We start from the raw sequence: 14938 nt of genomic DNA, 5'->3' as shown, positions 1-14938 counted from the left end.
TAGCCGGGAGAGCTACAGGAATGGCTTCTGTGAGAAGCTGCTAGAAGCTTCCCCCACGTCCAATATAGCCAATGCTAGATGGCTCCAAGACAAACCTGTTGTTGGCCAAGGCTGAGCTCATCAGTGATTGTGGTAGCACATCTGTGATAATATATTTAAGAAGGGGGAAAAATACTGCATGGTAACAGCTAGAAGAGAGGAGTGAGACAATGTGAGAGCAATAATTCTGTAGACACCAAGGTCAGTGAAGAAGGACAGAGAGGAGGTGCTCCAGGCGATGGAGCAGGGGTTTCCCTGCAACCTTTGGTGAAGACCATGGTGAGTCAGGCTGTCCACCTGCAGCTCACTGAAGTTAATGGTGGAGCAGGCATTCTCCTGCAGCACAGGGAGGACCCAATGCCAGAGCAGCAGGTGGATAACCAATGGAGGCTGTGACCTCATGGGAATCCGGTGCTGGAACAGACCCCTGGCAGGACCTGTGGAGAGAGGAGCCCACATTGGAGCAGGTTTGCTGTCAGGACTTTTGGCTCTGTGGGGGACGCATGCTGGAGCAGTCTGTTCCTGTGGAAGGGACCCACACTGGAGTAGTTTGTGAAGAACTGCAGCCTGTGGGAAGGACTCACGTTGGGAAAGTTTGTGGAAAACTGTCTCCCATGGGAGGGACCCCATGCTGGAGCAGGGGAAGAGTGTGAGGAGTCCTTGCCCTGAGGAGGTAGGAGCAGCAGAGACAGTGTATGATGAACTGACCACAACCTCCATTCCCCACCCCCTGCACCACTGGTGGGGAGGAGGTAGAGAATTCAGAAGTGAAGTTGAGAACTACCCTACAAGTAGAATTCTTTGCCCAGACTTCTTCTACTGGAAGATTATGGAAGAACTGGAGCTCCCATATGTCTGTTTTTCCACAGACATTTCCTGTTTTTCTACCTGATTTTTTTTTTTTCTGGGATAAATTTGGAGATTTCTTTTTGATGTTTTTTCAGGAGTTCTGGCTGTCTGGCAAACCGAACAGAGTACTGCTCACTTCCACACATTTTCAGGCATTACTGTAAAGCCCATGATAGTCAACTACAGAGAACTGGTACCATAGGAAATTTAACAATGATAAAAAGAATCACTCTCCTGGAACTCTGATCAGCTGAAGATCTGAAATGCTTAACTAATGCAGGACCTTGAACCACGGTGCCTCAGAAGGGCTATCGAGGACAAGGATATATGGCAATCACATCAACAACTGAATGATAGATACTTTTAGGAGATATTCTGTGCTGTTCTTACAAAATTTGAACTGAGAGGGATGCATACTGTCATGCTTCACCTATATTCTTTCCTTTGAAGACTTGCGTTTAAAGGATGTGTTGTTTAAATCCCTGCAAATGTCTTCGAGCACAGACTGTTGCCTGAAGTTGTCACACTTCTCTTCCAGTCATTAAGCATTAGTACAGACAATTTTCAAAACCACTCCTGTGCAGTTGGCCTTTGCTGCACAGCCTGCCCTGGGATGGGGACTGGGGTACCCCCACCTGTCCACAGCGTGTGGAGATCCACTGCACACATCCCTCTGGGGGCAACCTTGCCCCAAACTGCTGGTGCTACAGGGGAAGACCACCGTCTGCCCCCAGGTCATGGGACTGCAGAGGAAGAAGTCCACCAGCTGGACTGAAAAGTACATGGGGAATTACAGGAAGAGTTTGGTAAAAATGAGGGAGTTGGCTCAAAAAGAATTCTTAAAGAAGCATGAAGATTTGCAACAAGTGGGAGTGACCTTGAGGTGGAAATGGCAGCAGCCTCTAAATTCTGTTTGATGAGCTGCTTTGTCAAAGAGATGTTTGGTTTGATCTGTGACTTCACAGCAAAAGTTTCCAGGAGATATTGTGTGAAGAATATTCTGGCCTCTTTTGTTGATCACGCATAAACTTTGTTCCTCAATTGATAGGGTGCAATATATGCACATATATATATATATTCTTATGTATAAATCCACACAGGGTTGGAGAAGATTCTGTTACTTGATGTACACAGGGAAAAACCCTTAGGCAGCAGCAACAGCAAGATTAGAGCTCAGCAGTAGTTAAAATGTGACGAAAAAAAAAACCATATTGCAAAGTAGGCGTTAGTTCCACAAGCATTACTGTTGAAACTGCACACTGCTGTTATCTAGCAGTGAAATTTGGCCTTAGATCCGGGCCTGGGCACAAGTTCACTTTTCTGTCAAATTTGGCGAAGCACGTGATACAGAGTTTACTCTGGGTGTATGTTCTCCTGATAGTTTTATGCTGGCAGTGTGGTGAAAGTTGGTACCTGATTAAGCTTAAAGCCTGTGACTGCAAAGATAACCCATCAGAAATTGTATTGGTCAAGTGAGTTTGCACCAGCCCAGTGATTTGTGTCAGCTGTCTTTGGTGTTAGGAGTCAGAAATTTAGGGTTGAACTTTTATTTTTGAACCATGGCCTGAAGCTGGTGAGTTCTGGCCTTCACCATCTAGCCTGCATGTCAGTCTCTAGCTCTAGTGAAATAGCTACTGAATCTCTGCAGTACTTTCACTTCTGCCCTTTTTTGAGTTAAAATTTGATTTGTGCTTGGTGGCATTTTGAGAAGGCAAACGAAAGAGTTTGAAACTTGAAGCAAGTAGTGCTTCTGATGGAAGGCATTCTCCAGGAGAAAGGTTTCCTTCGCTTTGTGAAGATGGTCAGATGCTGTGTTCATCTGATGTTCAAGGAAAGATTTTTCCACTGCTGGATTGCCTTCAAAAAAATGTTTTGTCCCGTGGTCCCAAAAGCTTTGTTCTGAGCCTCAGTGGTTTACAACTGCAGCAGGGCTTCATACACCAAAGGCTGTAAACTGGCATCGGGAATTACCTGGAGCTGAAAGAAGGACCTGAGCACTGGCCTGAAGTGATTACAGTGATCTAAGGCAGGCACAAGGCAGAAAGCCTCCTTCTGCCGCATCTGGAACCAGCACGTTGTCTTACATTCGCCTTCAGAAACAGGAGGCTGTAATAACAGAGCCGTCAGGTAACAAATGCAGAGGATATTGTGGCCTCAGCAGGAGGAAAGGATGAAACTCCCCATAAAGCTAAAGATGTGAGAAGGTATTTTTGGGATGCTGCCCAGTCATCCAGACTCAGTAAGGAGTCAGATAAGACTCCAAGGCTTCACACAACCTTAACAAAAAAAAGCTTGCAGGCCTTTAATGGGAGACAGCCAACTTCACTTCCAACAGCATCATTTCAGCCTTGTGTAGGTTCAGGCTGAGCTCTATATTTGATTAAAACTGGCAGGCAGGCAGAGTTTCATGTTTCATTTTTGTAGCCAAAATTTCTGCTGTACTTTCAGAAAATCATATGTAGTGCTAATAGAAAAAAAATTTAGAGATTTTTTAATAAGTAATCCTTTTCATTCTAAGACATTCGTTGCCTGAGGCTTCCTTTGCCATTGAACTCAACTTTACTGATGTGGAGCTTCAATTTAGTTTTCCTCCTCACAAACTCATGTGCAGTCATTTTGACTGCGTAGCCACAGTTGCAAAGGAGGTAGGCAGAGGTTTGCTGAGTTAATTTAATTTCTCTATGCAAGAATTCTGGTTCAGCCTGATGACTACATCATTTTCTCACATTCTAGAGGAATTTCTCATAAAAAATACTCCTTATGAATTATGTACACTGACCTGGGAGCATCAATGAGGTATGGATTATAGGGTATTAATCCTGGAGTCCTACATGTTCAGAACTCTATTCTTACTTTCTCTCCCTACTAAATACCAGCACTTCTAAGTGAACAATTTATAGTCCTAACTGCAAAATGCAGTCTCCATATTAAAGTATGTATTAGGGTATCTAGATTGTACATATTTGCCTACAAAGGTATGGAGACTTGTTTTAAAGACAATTTTTGTGCTTTTTAACAATTTCCAGTTGTGATGTTAATTGCTAAGGTATATGATTTAGTGCACACTGTATTATAAAACTTAAGTTCTTATATCCTTTTTATGCAACAAAACCACAATTAGTCTTTTGCCATCTCCACTGTTTTTCTTGTGTCTCTTAGGTCAGGTTCAGAATCACTCAGCAGTTCCTGTTCCAGTTTTATTTCTCTCTTCTTTCTTAGTCAGAGAAAAACAGACCCACTGCAAATGATCAATTGAAAGCCATTTTCAGATGTTAGAATATAAAACATTACAGAAATTTGAAAAATGGAGCTGATCTGACTAACTGCTGCAGTATTCACAGTCCATGCTGCAGTTTCTCTGTCCCTGAGAACACCTGTAGTCCAGTCTCAGGACACAAGCTTGAGGTAAACACAAAACAAGCCCACAAGCACCGCGTGAGACAGCTGCTGCTGAGTACACTCTCCTTCTTTTCCAGAGAAAAGGAGGCAGGGACAAGTTCAGGCTTTAATCAGGTGTGAGCTGGGCATCAATGTTCTACTGTAAAAGCCAATTTCTGGGGACACTGCAGTACAGAGCACCCAAATGTCCCCCTGTTGTCTTTCCTCCCAGGGACAGGGACCTCAGAGGTTTCTGCTGCCCTTCAGGCAGGAGATTATTTGCTTCTGAGCCTGGGATCACAGTCCTTCTGACTGGGAAAAGGTCTGAAGCAAAAGCCCAGGTTCACGTTCACTGCTGGGAAATAAACTGGATCTTTAGAAAGTAGTGCTTAAAAATAAAAGTTATGTTTCTGAAGTGGCTCATGTTTGCAGCTTCACTCTTTCCATTTCACAGTTACTTTTGTAATGACAAAAATGTGCCAGAGCAACTTCTGTATAAATACACTCCAGAATTAATGGCTTATAGTAGAACAGACAACAGCAATTCTGCAGTAGTTTCTTGTTATAAAATGAAAGAAAAGGACTGAACTATAAGAGCACACTGTTAAGTATAATATCTTGTGGAAGTATATTTCTGCTTAGAATTCAGAAATTCTACATGTAAATGGATTTGTAGCCATTTGTATTCCCTTTCACTGTGGACTATTATATAACTTTTTCTGGGTTTTCTTTGTATGTGGTCATTACTAAACAGGTAGTTGTTCTGATAGATAATGAGACTACCTATGGATAGCACCAACAAAGTTTTGTCTGAAATCCTGATAACCAGCACAGTAATCTTATATTACACGTATTTTCCAAGTATGGAAAGCTTTCTTCAAATTGTGGGTGACTTGTGGCTTTGAATCTATAAATGAAACTGTTTATGCAGCCCTATGAGTTGGTTTTAGTAGCTGTAGATGGCACTACCTGGAAGACCAATTCTGCCTTTAAAAAATGACTCTGATAATCACTTTGTCAGAGTTTATATTTACTGTTTCCCACTGAATACTTCCTATATTTACTCACTTTTCAGCTGAAAGGTATTTTTCCAAACTAAAAACTCTCTAAGCTCTCCATGAGCTCTTTTTATTTCACGCATCATCACTGATAATAAAGATAGCACAAGCCAAATTATACTGCTAGCTATATCTCTGTAACATCAGCTGTGGTTAGAATATGCCTTCAGCAACATCTGAAAAACCAAATTGGTTTGCAGTGTGCTTGTTTGGCTCATGAGATGGTAAGAATTGACTTGACTGCCAGATCTTTGTGGATTTGAAACTGAAAAACACCTCCATTTGCCAACTGAGCAAAATATATAGTGTAATGGATGAGACTTAATGAACCTGCACCCATGAATTCTTTACCCACTCCAGGTTTGGCTTTCATAGCAGATGATATTAAAAGCATGACATGCACTTTGGTCAGGGCTTTTTAATGTTGAAGGCAAATAGCTTGGAGGTTTTTTGTAATATTTTAATACAAGAGTATAACGAAACCTCTTTAGTCAATACTTTCAACATGCTTATTCTCGTGTCCTCCTTCTTATTTCTCTTATAAGTTTTCTTTAAAAGCTATTGTATTTTGCTTTTTAGCTTCTCTTTATATGACAGTCAATCAATCAATAGTTCATTTAGTTCATAAGAATTAATTCAAATTTCAGGTCAGGTAATATCAATCCAGTCAGCCAGAGCTGCACAGTATGATCTCAAGGGCACTAAAGGCTTTTCTTTTTGTGAGTTTCTGCTTTTAAAGATTTGGCAGCATGTTAAACCAAGGGTTTTCACTTTCAGTCCAATGCAGTCTTTGGATGTTATTGCAGGATTTCCTGTGTGCACTACATGGCAAGATATCAAGTCTGTAGATTGCATTCAATTAAACAGATCATCTAAATGAGATCATGAAAATAAATGTGTCGTGTATTTGTACAGCAATCACTGTAGCCTAGTCAATACCTACAGTTAATGAGCACCACGAATTTCACTGTTCATTTAGCGATGAACTGACAAGAAACCAGGATCATAATGTATTTCAGTCTCCAAAAAATATGGAACAAAAGTACAAACCTAGAAAAAAATAATGAATTTGATTTCTATGGATGGTAGTTTTTGTTTGCCTTCAGAGGTGCACTCCTTATAATTTGCTCTATGTATTGGGTTTTCATGGCAAGGTTCTGTTAGCCGGGAGAGCTACAGGAATGGCTTCTGTGAGAAGCTGCTAGAAGCTTCCCCCACGTCCAATATAGCCAATGCTAGATGGCTCCAAGACAAACCTGTTGTTGGCCAAGGCTGAGCTCATCAGTGATTGTGGTAGCACATCTGTGATAATATATTTAAGAAGGGGGAAAAATACTGCATGGTAACAGCTAGAAGAGAGGAGTGAGACAATGTGAGAGCAATAATTCTGTAGACACCAAGGTCAGTGAAGAAGGACAGAGAGGAGGTGCTCCAGGCGATGGAGCAGGGGTTTCCCTGCAACCTTTGGTGAAGACCATGGTGAGTCAGGCTGTCCACCTGCAGCTCACTGAAGTTAATGGTGGAGCAGGCATTCTCCTGCAGCACAGGGAGGACCCAATGCCAGAGCAGCAGGTGGATAACCAATGGAGGCTGTGACCTCATGGGAATCCGGTGCTGGAACAGACCCCTGGCAGGACCTGTGGAGAGAGGAGCCCACATTGGAGCAGGTTTGCTGTCAGGACTTTTGGCTCTGTGGGGGACGCATGCTGGAGCAGTCTGTTCCTGTGGAAGGGACCCACACTGGAGTAGTTTGTGAAGAACTGCAGCCTGTGGGAAGGACTCACGTTGGGAAAGTTTGTGGAAAACTGTCTCCCATGGGAGGGACCCCATGCTGGAGCAGGGGAAGAGTGTGAGGAGTCCTTGCCCTGAGGAGGTAGGAGCAGCAGAGACAGTGTATGATGAACTGACCACAACCTCCATTCCCCACCCCCTGCACCACTGGTGGGGAGGAGGTAGAGAATTCAGAAGTGAAGTTGAGAACTGGAAGAAGGGAGGGGTGAGGAGAAGGTGTTTTAAAATTTAAATTTTATTTTCTCATTACCCTACTCTAATTTCTAATAGGCAATAAATTAAATTAATTTCCCTAAGTTGAGTCTGTTTTGCCCGTGATGGTAATTGCTGAGTGATCTCTCCCTGTCCTTATCTTGACCCATGAGCTTTTCATTATATTTTCTCTCCCCCGTCCAGCTGAGGAGGGCAGTGATAGAGTGGCTTGGTGGGCACCTGGTGTCCGGCTGGGGTCAAACCACCGCACTCTGATATCTTGTGTGCAAACACTGGCAGGGTCAAGCTTAAACAATGGGAAACCTGGTTGTAAAGGCTGTCCATTGTGATGTTTTCCCTTAATGTGAAAACGTGAAAAGTGAACTACAAATGGGTGACTTGTAAGTTGCTTGTTAGGGCAATAACTCTTGCTGACAAATGAGCTCCGAGTTGGATGGGAAGGAAAGAAGGGGAAGTTCCCTGATCTCTTTTGTCTCAGTACAATGTGCTGGATTTAATAGATGCTGGAGAGGCTAAGCAAAATACTGCTGGTGTTTTGAAAAAAGGTAATAGTTTATTTCTAGCAGCGTTGAGCCAAAATGAGTTATAGTATTTCTCCTACTTTTTTTTCTTCCCAAGCAACATAGAAAATGTGGACGTCAGAGCTGATAGCCATCACTACACAGAGTTTATCATTTTCCACCTGCACAGATGATTTCTCTTGTGCTGTCCCATTGGAATCCTACCTTTTGTCTGCCAAGTGGAACTGAGTTAAAATACTTTTCTGCTGATTTTGCAGGATTAAGAAATAAATTCAAGCACCCCAACTGCCTAGAAGTCTTGTTTTACCAGCTGCTTGCAAAAATCTACTAATGATTACATTTTAAGTCCTTTTAGCACTTCGGGTTCAGCAGGTTAAGCCTACTGGACCTAGTGGCATAGGAGTCATGTGTCTCCTGTATCTGAGAGATCAATGTTTTATAGCAAGTTGGCTTAGCAATAAACAGTGAAAAAAGAACCATCACTTTACACCTAGTTCTATTAAGAATGCAGTACTACCTCACCGTTGTATCTAAAGGCTGAGTAGTCTCTCTGGCAGCCATGGTCACTTCTTTTCAAGCTAGAGCTGTCATGTGAACTCATATAAATCTGCTCCATTTGTGGAAAATGAAAAACTCAAGAACCATGAGAACATAAAATGTAATTAGGAAGTCATTTCACCATCCATAAGGGGTTACTTCATTAAATTTAAACATATCTCTGCACACATTTCACTTAAAATCAACTTAAGGATATGATGGTTTAAAAAGGTAGAAAAGAAAATAAAGCAAATATGCTGACCAGAGATTCTTAAAAATATTTTTCTCCATTATTTTGCCACAGACTCTATTTTGGCTGAATCATTACCTCACATGTGTGCAGTGCCTGAAATTGACTGCAGTATTTTATATAGTAAAAGTAGCTGATGTTTTGTTCATGGGAAATCAGAATTAAAACCAAGACAGTTAATTTTATTGGAATTTTAAAAATTCAGTGTAAAAAATTTTCTTTGCATGTAAGCAAGTTTCAGTGAGCTTACTCAGTTGTAGCAGTCTAAGCACCTTTCTCCAAGCTTGGATGACTCCATGCTTAAATTCATAGATCCTTGATTAGGATTGAACAAATTACAAGTAGCTTGTGCTAGAAAATCTGTTCTATTTCAAAGCATTTTTGTCAAAATCAAACAGAAACTGCAATATCTTTGCCTTCTGAAATTAACCCAACTCTGAAAAGGGTATGCATTATTTCTTTGCCCTGTTAAATATCTGATTCTCAGAACCAGGATCAGTTTGGATAATTTGGGCAACTTGAGTGACATGTGCCAAAGACATTTCCTGATGGCTTAGCCTTTCAGAATATGCTAAGCATCCCTTTACGTTTTAAGATACCCCATGGCTTACTGAGGCTCACGCTGATGATTATCAGTTGAATGGACCCTGTCAGGAGAGATTTTGACCCAGGAAAACAAGGACTTCCTAGAGAATAGATAACAAAAACTAAAGGTTCAATCCAGTCATCTCTGCTTCTGTGGTTTGCAGTAAACAAAGGAGCAATGTAGGCTGGCTGCTTAGTACCTCTTTTCTCCCATTTTCTCCATTTGAATTACCTATGGAGATCTGGGTTGGTTGTCTGGTTGGCCTTCTGTAATTAGGACACGTTTCTCTACATCAGAAGTAGGATGTCTTAATTTACAGCCAGGATTAAATGAGGGCCATTCTTGCCAGTAACTTTCTAGCAGTGTGGCAAAGGACTGTTTTGAGCAATTTTACTGACCTGGTGAAGCAAAGGATTACGGGATGAAAATATGCACGGCATAGAACAGGTCACATATCACCAATAAAAATACTGATATTCCAGGTTTTTTTCTTCAAATCATCATTGATTTAAGAGCATTCCCTACCAAACTACTGTGCTAGCTGATTACCACTGCGGTCTTCTGTAACAACCTTCTATTGCTGCAGCCCCATACTTCAGTGGTCCAGCACACTTCAATAATGATGGTTGCCTGGTAATACTTTCTCAAAACCTCTTTATTAATAACAGTGAACTTGGGTTTCTTGCAGACGACTTGTAAGAAACCCAATAGGGATGATATATTAAAAGAAACCCAAACCTTTCACTGTAGAACTTAGCTCAAAAGCTTGCATCTGCAGAAAAGGGTTTTCTGCATCTGAACTTGGCCCAATATAAGAAGTAAAGATTATTAAACTATTCAGACCTGAGTGTTGTCACTGTGTGGTTATATGCAAACATGGAGATTTAATTTTGGTCCAATATCCAGTTCTCAAGCTTGCTGGAATTGCCTTATACAGTGTTAATAATAAGTTTCTCTACTAGAAAACGAAGTAGTACCCTCTGAAATCCAGTATAAAATAAACCAATGCCTGGATTCAGTATGTTGTATGGTCTTCCTCCAAATGTGAAAAAAGCTCACAGTTTCATATCCTACTGCATTCAATACTTAGACTTGTTAAAAAATCTTAAATCCGTTCTGCATTTTCACATCATTTCCAAATGTGTTAATCCTGTGAGCTTTTCTCCTGTAAATAGGTGAAACGAACTCTTCTGGGTTATGCGTAACAGTACTGTTGGGATTTCTATAAGATTCTTTTTAAAATATGATTAAAATAAATAAAATACAGTGGTGTTGAGAAAAATATTTCCTGTAGCAGCAGGATATGCTTTTTTTTAAACGCAAGTCCCAAGCTGGGCTGGAGTCTGTGAAAATCAAAGGCATTTTTTAAAAAGATAGAAGACCATGTAGATTTGGCATGCTGACAAAATCTCACTTCTGGAATCCATTCAGTGTCTTAGCCACAAAAATTGCAGAAAGAACACCAACAAGATTTTTAGCTTCCATAATACTGTATTTCTTCCTCTATTCTCCCTTCTCTGTACTCATTTCCTGAAACTTGGCTCATTAAGGAAAGGAAATGTTGGGTTTTTTAAGAGCAAATAATTAGCTGTTCCTGAAATTCCATCCCATGGGTTGTCTCACTGTCTTTGACATACCTATGGTACCATAATTCACCTGAAGATCTGATTCCAAGAGTTTGATTTTGTGATATAAAAGGTATTTCAAAAAGAAAACCATCCTTTTTTTTTTTTTTCCTTACAACAGATGCATCTTACCCTGTCATTTAAAAAAAAATATATTAGGTAACTGAATCTTTTTTAAAAAGCTGGATTTTTAAAGTCAGTCTGGGATTATGCTAAATGATGAATAAACAAACAGAAAGCAAGCCTCCAAATGCTTGCACATCATTATGTTTTTGAGATGTTTTAGTGAGTGAATGAAAATAACCACAAAAGCATTCTAAGGGTATGAAAATGAAAACAAAGACCTGAAGACCCCTTATATTCAGTATATTTTGCTCATTTACTGACTTCGTCCTTTAGATTTTGTGTTTATAGTCAGGCAGCTTCAAACCACTTGCCTCTTCTGTTTTCAGCTGAAAGCACTGGGAACTCGGTAAATATCATCAGGCTTCAGCTCCATGAGCCTTTGAAGCCAGAATAAAGTGGAATGACACCCTTCCCCTGTTCTTCCCCTGTCCCCAGCTGTCCCTGTGTGATTCCCTCCCTTCCTTTGCCAGGGGCTGGCAATGTGGCTTCTTTTCAGGGCAGGACCAGCCCTTGCCAGCTTTAAGGGTCCATGGGGTAACGGTGTGAGCTTCTCACCCGTATTACTGCTTCTTTGTCCTAGGTGCTAAGCAAAAACATGCACAGCCATCCATGGACACAAACAGCCCACCATCTAATTCTACTTGCAATGCAGAAACCTGAAGGTGGGGGAAGGATAACAGTAATCAGATCTCAGAGGCAGTTGCTCCAAATCATGCAAGAAACTTTTCTTAAACTTAACAAATGTCAATTGTTTGCCTCTGTCAGCTTATGCCTTTCCCACTGCCTGATGGATAATGCTATATGACTGACCAGACTGATCAACTACAAATGCTTCCAAATTGAGGTTAACAAGCATCTATATGGGATGCAATTTTTAACTTGCATGTTGATAGCTTAAAGTTTCTTTTCAGTTGTGCAGGTTTTCACCTTTAGCACTTGATTTCCAAAACAGTACAGAGGTCAGTGGGCACAGAGGCAAGGAACAATGTTGTCAAGAGCTGCTGTGCAAAAGTGCTTGTGGTCCTCATATGTCCTTGACACCAGAATGGTATGGCTATTGTTACTGAAGGTGTACACAGAAAATTGAGCCTATAAACAGGTAGTTTGGAGAACACTAGGACCAAAGAGGCCTGATTTCCTGTAAATTCTCGTTTAAAGTTTTATAGACCTTTGTCCTTTAGTTTTTCAGGTGGTTGGAGCATGTACTTGGGCTCTCTTCCATGTGGATTCTCTGGTGTCTAACAACATTTGAGCTCACATTACCCTCTTTCCCTCACCGGTGGCATTAATAGGGTTTCTCTCCTTTCCTGCCGCACACTTTCAAAAAAGTGGCTGGAATCTGAGACTCTGAAATCTCCACAAGTGTGGTTGAAACTGTGCTTGCTAACACAAGGTTTGAATTTGTCCACGAACACAGAGCAGTTTTAACTGGGCAAGGGAGCTATAATTCCACTGACTCCAGTGTGGTTGTCTAAGTGGCCAGGAGGCAAAATTGTACATATGTGAAAAATCTCAGGATTTTAGGAAATGTTCCTTCCAAATTGCAGTAATAAGCAAAAACACTGAAACTATTTCACAGAAGTGAGATTCTTTAATGTTTTGTTAGAAACACAAATATTAAAAAAAAAAAATTAAAATAAAAAGTGCCTCTGAAGCTCTTAATTGTAGGAATGGGATCAAATTGGGAATCTGAAAGCTCTGATGATCCTGGCTCCTTCTCAGTTGACCAGGGAAGCTGCCAGGAACAAAGTACACAGGTTGGCCACAACTCTGAAGGGTTTGCATTTTTCAGCAGAGAAGTGTATCACCAAAAAAAAAAAAATATATATATAAAAAAAAAAAAGTTGCTGTGTCCAGCAGTTGCTCCTAATTCACACAGTATATTTATGAGTAGTATCAGACCCCAAACAGTGCCAGAACCCGTTGGCATCTCATGTGACAACTTAGCAAATAGGAAAATAAAGGATGATAACAGAATACTAATATTAACTTTGTAGGAGAGAAAAAAGATCTGTTGCACATTGATCTCATTAAGTAAATGATTTACTGGAATTTCCTCTTGCTTTGCAACTTGCTTGAGAACATATTCGATCTCAGCTATCTAAGGCCTGGATAATTTCATCTGGTTCTCTGCCAGCTATGACACAGCCATTTAACACTGTCACTTTTCTTGGCCACCTCCATTCAGTGTTTGTTGTTGGCTTCTGTTTCTAAAGTAACAGGGCAGCTTTTTCCTAAGATACCAAGGACATGTCCAACAGGCAACAGGGAGGTCTCCTCTGGCTCTGCTTAAAGCTGGCTAATCATTGAAAATTTGGTCTGAGGTTGTAAAGGACAGCGCTAGCTTTCTGTTCTGCTTATAAGATTTGTTTTTATATATCCCAAGGGCTAAAAAAATATATCAGGAGAAGTAACAGAGACTGTATAACTGTGGATAAATCAGACTGGATTAAGTTTGGTTATCTTAATTCCTGTCTTCAACTGGTTGGACACAAGAAGTAAGGATCTGTTACCAGTTTCCTTGCAATTTGGAGCTGCTAGAAATAAAGTGGAGTGCAAAAGAAGGATGAAAGAAATTTCTCAGGGAGTTGATTTAGCGTGAAAAATAATTAACAAAATAATTTAATCATGAATTTGAGACTCTGCTGGGTCATACTTCATATTCTCATATCTAATTTCCATGAATATATGAATGTACATTTAACATTGTTGAAGATATAATAAGGATCACAGGTCTGTGGGGAGGGGGACACACATGTGGTGCATATGTGATTTCAGTATTGTGATTTTAGTCCAGCTCTTTAGTTGCTAAGATTCTGACATCATGATATAATGAAGGCATAATCAAGATACATTAGAGTCACTTTGGATATCAGAGCATGAAGCTGTGGGATGCCAAGAATTTGACAAATTACCTGATATCTACAAACTTATCACTTATGCATGTTATTGGATAAGAAATAGAAACAGAACTGATTACTGACTTGAGAATCAATAATGGTTTATCAAACAGCTGATGAAATTACTTTAGTACCTGCCTGCTTATCTTGTTTATGACACTGGGTAAAATTAGTTACTGATAATAGAGGGATCCCAGCAATCCAGTGTTTGTGAAGATTGCTCTGTCTGCTTTTGCTAGTTAAAAAATAAGAGTATTACATGAAATGACATTTTTATCACCCAAAGAAGATTTTTACAACTTGCAAATATTGTATATTGGACAGAGGGCACATCTTTACTGACAAATATATTTAAACAGTAAAAACATCTAATTAGGTTTTATAGTACCTATATTTGTCCAGCAGAGAGAACTGATTACAGGGAGATCAATAGGCAGGACCATTCACTGCAGCAACGCACATGTGGTTGGGCCAATGGGAGTCTGGGATGAGCCAGGAATGTACCTTAAAGCCAACTCCCTCATTGCTGGAGATTGTTGTCTCACATCCAGCACTGAGTGAAGATCCGACTACATATTAGCTACCCCATCATTTATTACAGACCAGTACCTCAGAAGTACACCCAATATTTGAAATAATGTCTGTGCAGGACAACAAGTTATGCCTGCAGCATAGTGAGGCTGCCGTAACAGAGGCAAATGGACTACCCCCATAAGTGGGGGAAGATGAATGAGCACACGGCTGCTGTGGGCCCCTCAGATCTTACACCTCCTTAGACCTGGGTGCTCTCCAGCATCACTGGGGAACAGGTCAGAACGTAGAGGTGGGGCAGGGAATCTGATTGAGGCTATGCTGGTGTATTGGGCAGAGGCATCCTTCAAAAGGTTGCAAGGGACGTCTCTTGACACTTGTCCTCCCTGTGCTTTGGCATTAACTGTCATTGTCAACAACACTACAGACCCCAGGTCTTTGTGGTGAAAGAGTGAGAGGTCTTTCCCTCTGCCCTACTATTGCACCTTTATAAACCAGGCATAATTTCGCCCCGTGTGCGTTGTTTCCAGAAAT

The sequence above is a fragment of the Calidris pugnax genome, unplaced genomic scaffold, assembly GCF_001431845.1.
Source record: "Calidris pugnax isolate Ruff unplaced genomic scaffold, ASM143184v1 scaffold24, whole genome shotgun sequence".
In the NCBI taxonomy this organism is placed as follows: domain Eukaryota; kingdom Metazoa; phylum Chordata; class Aves; order Charadriiformes; family Scolopacidae; genus Calidris; species Calidris pugnax.
Note: the sequence above shows the minus strand (reverse complement) of the source record.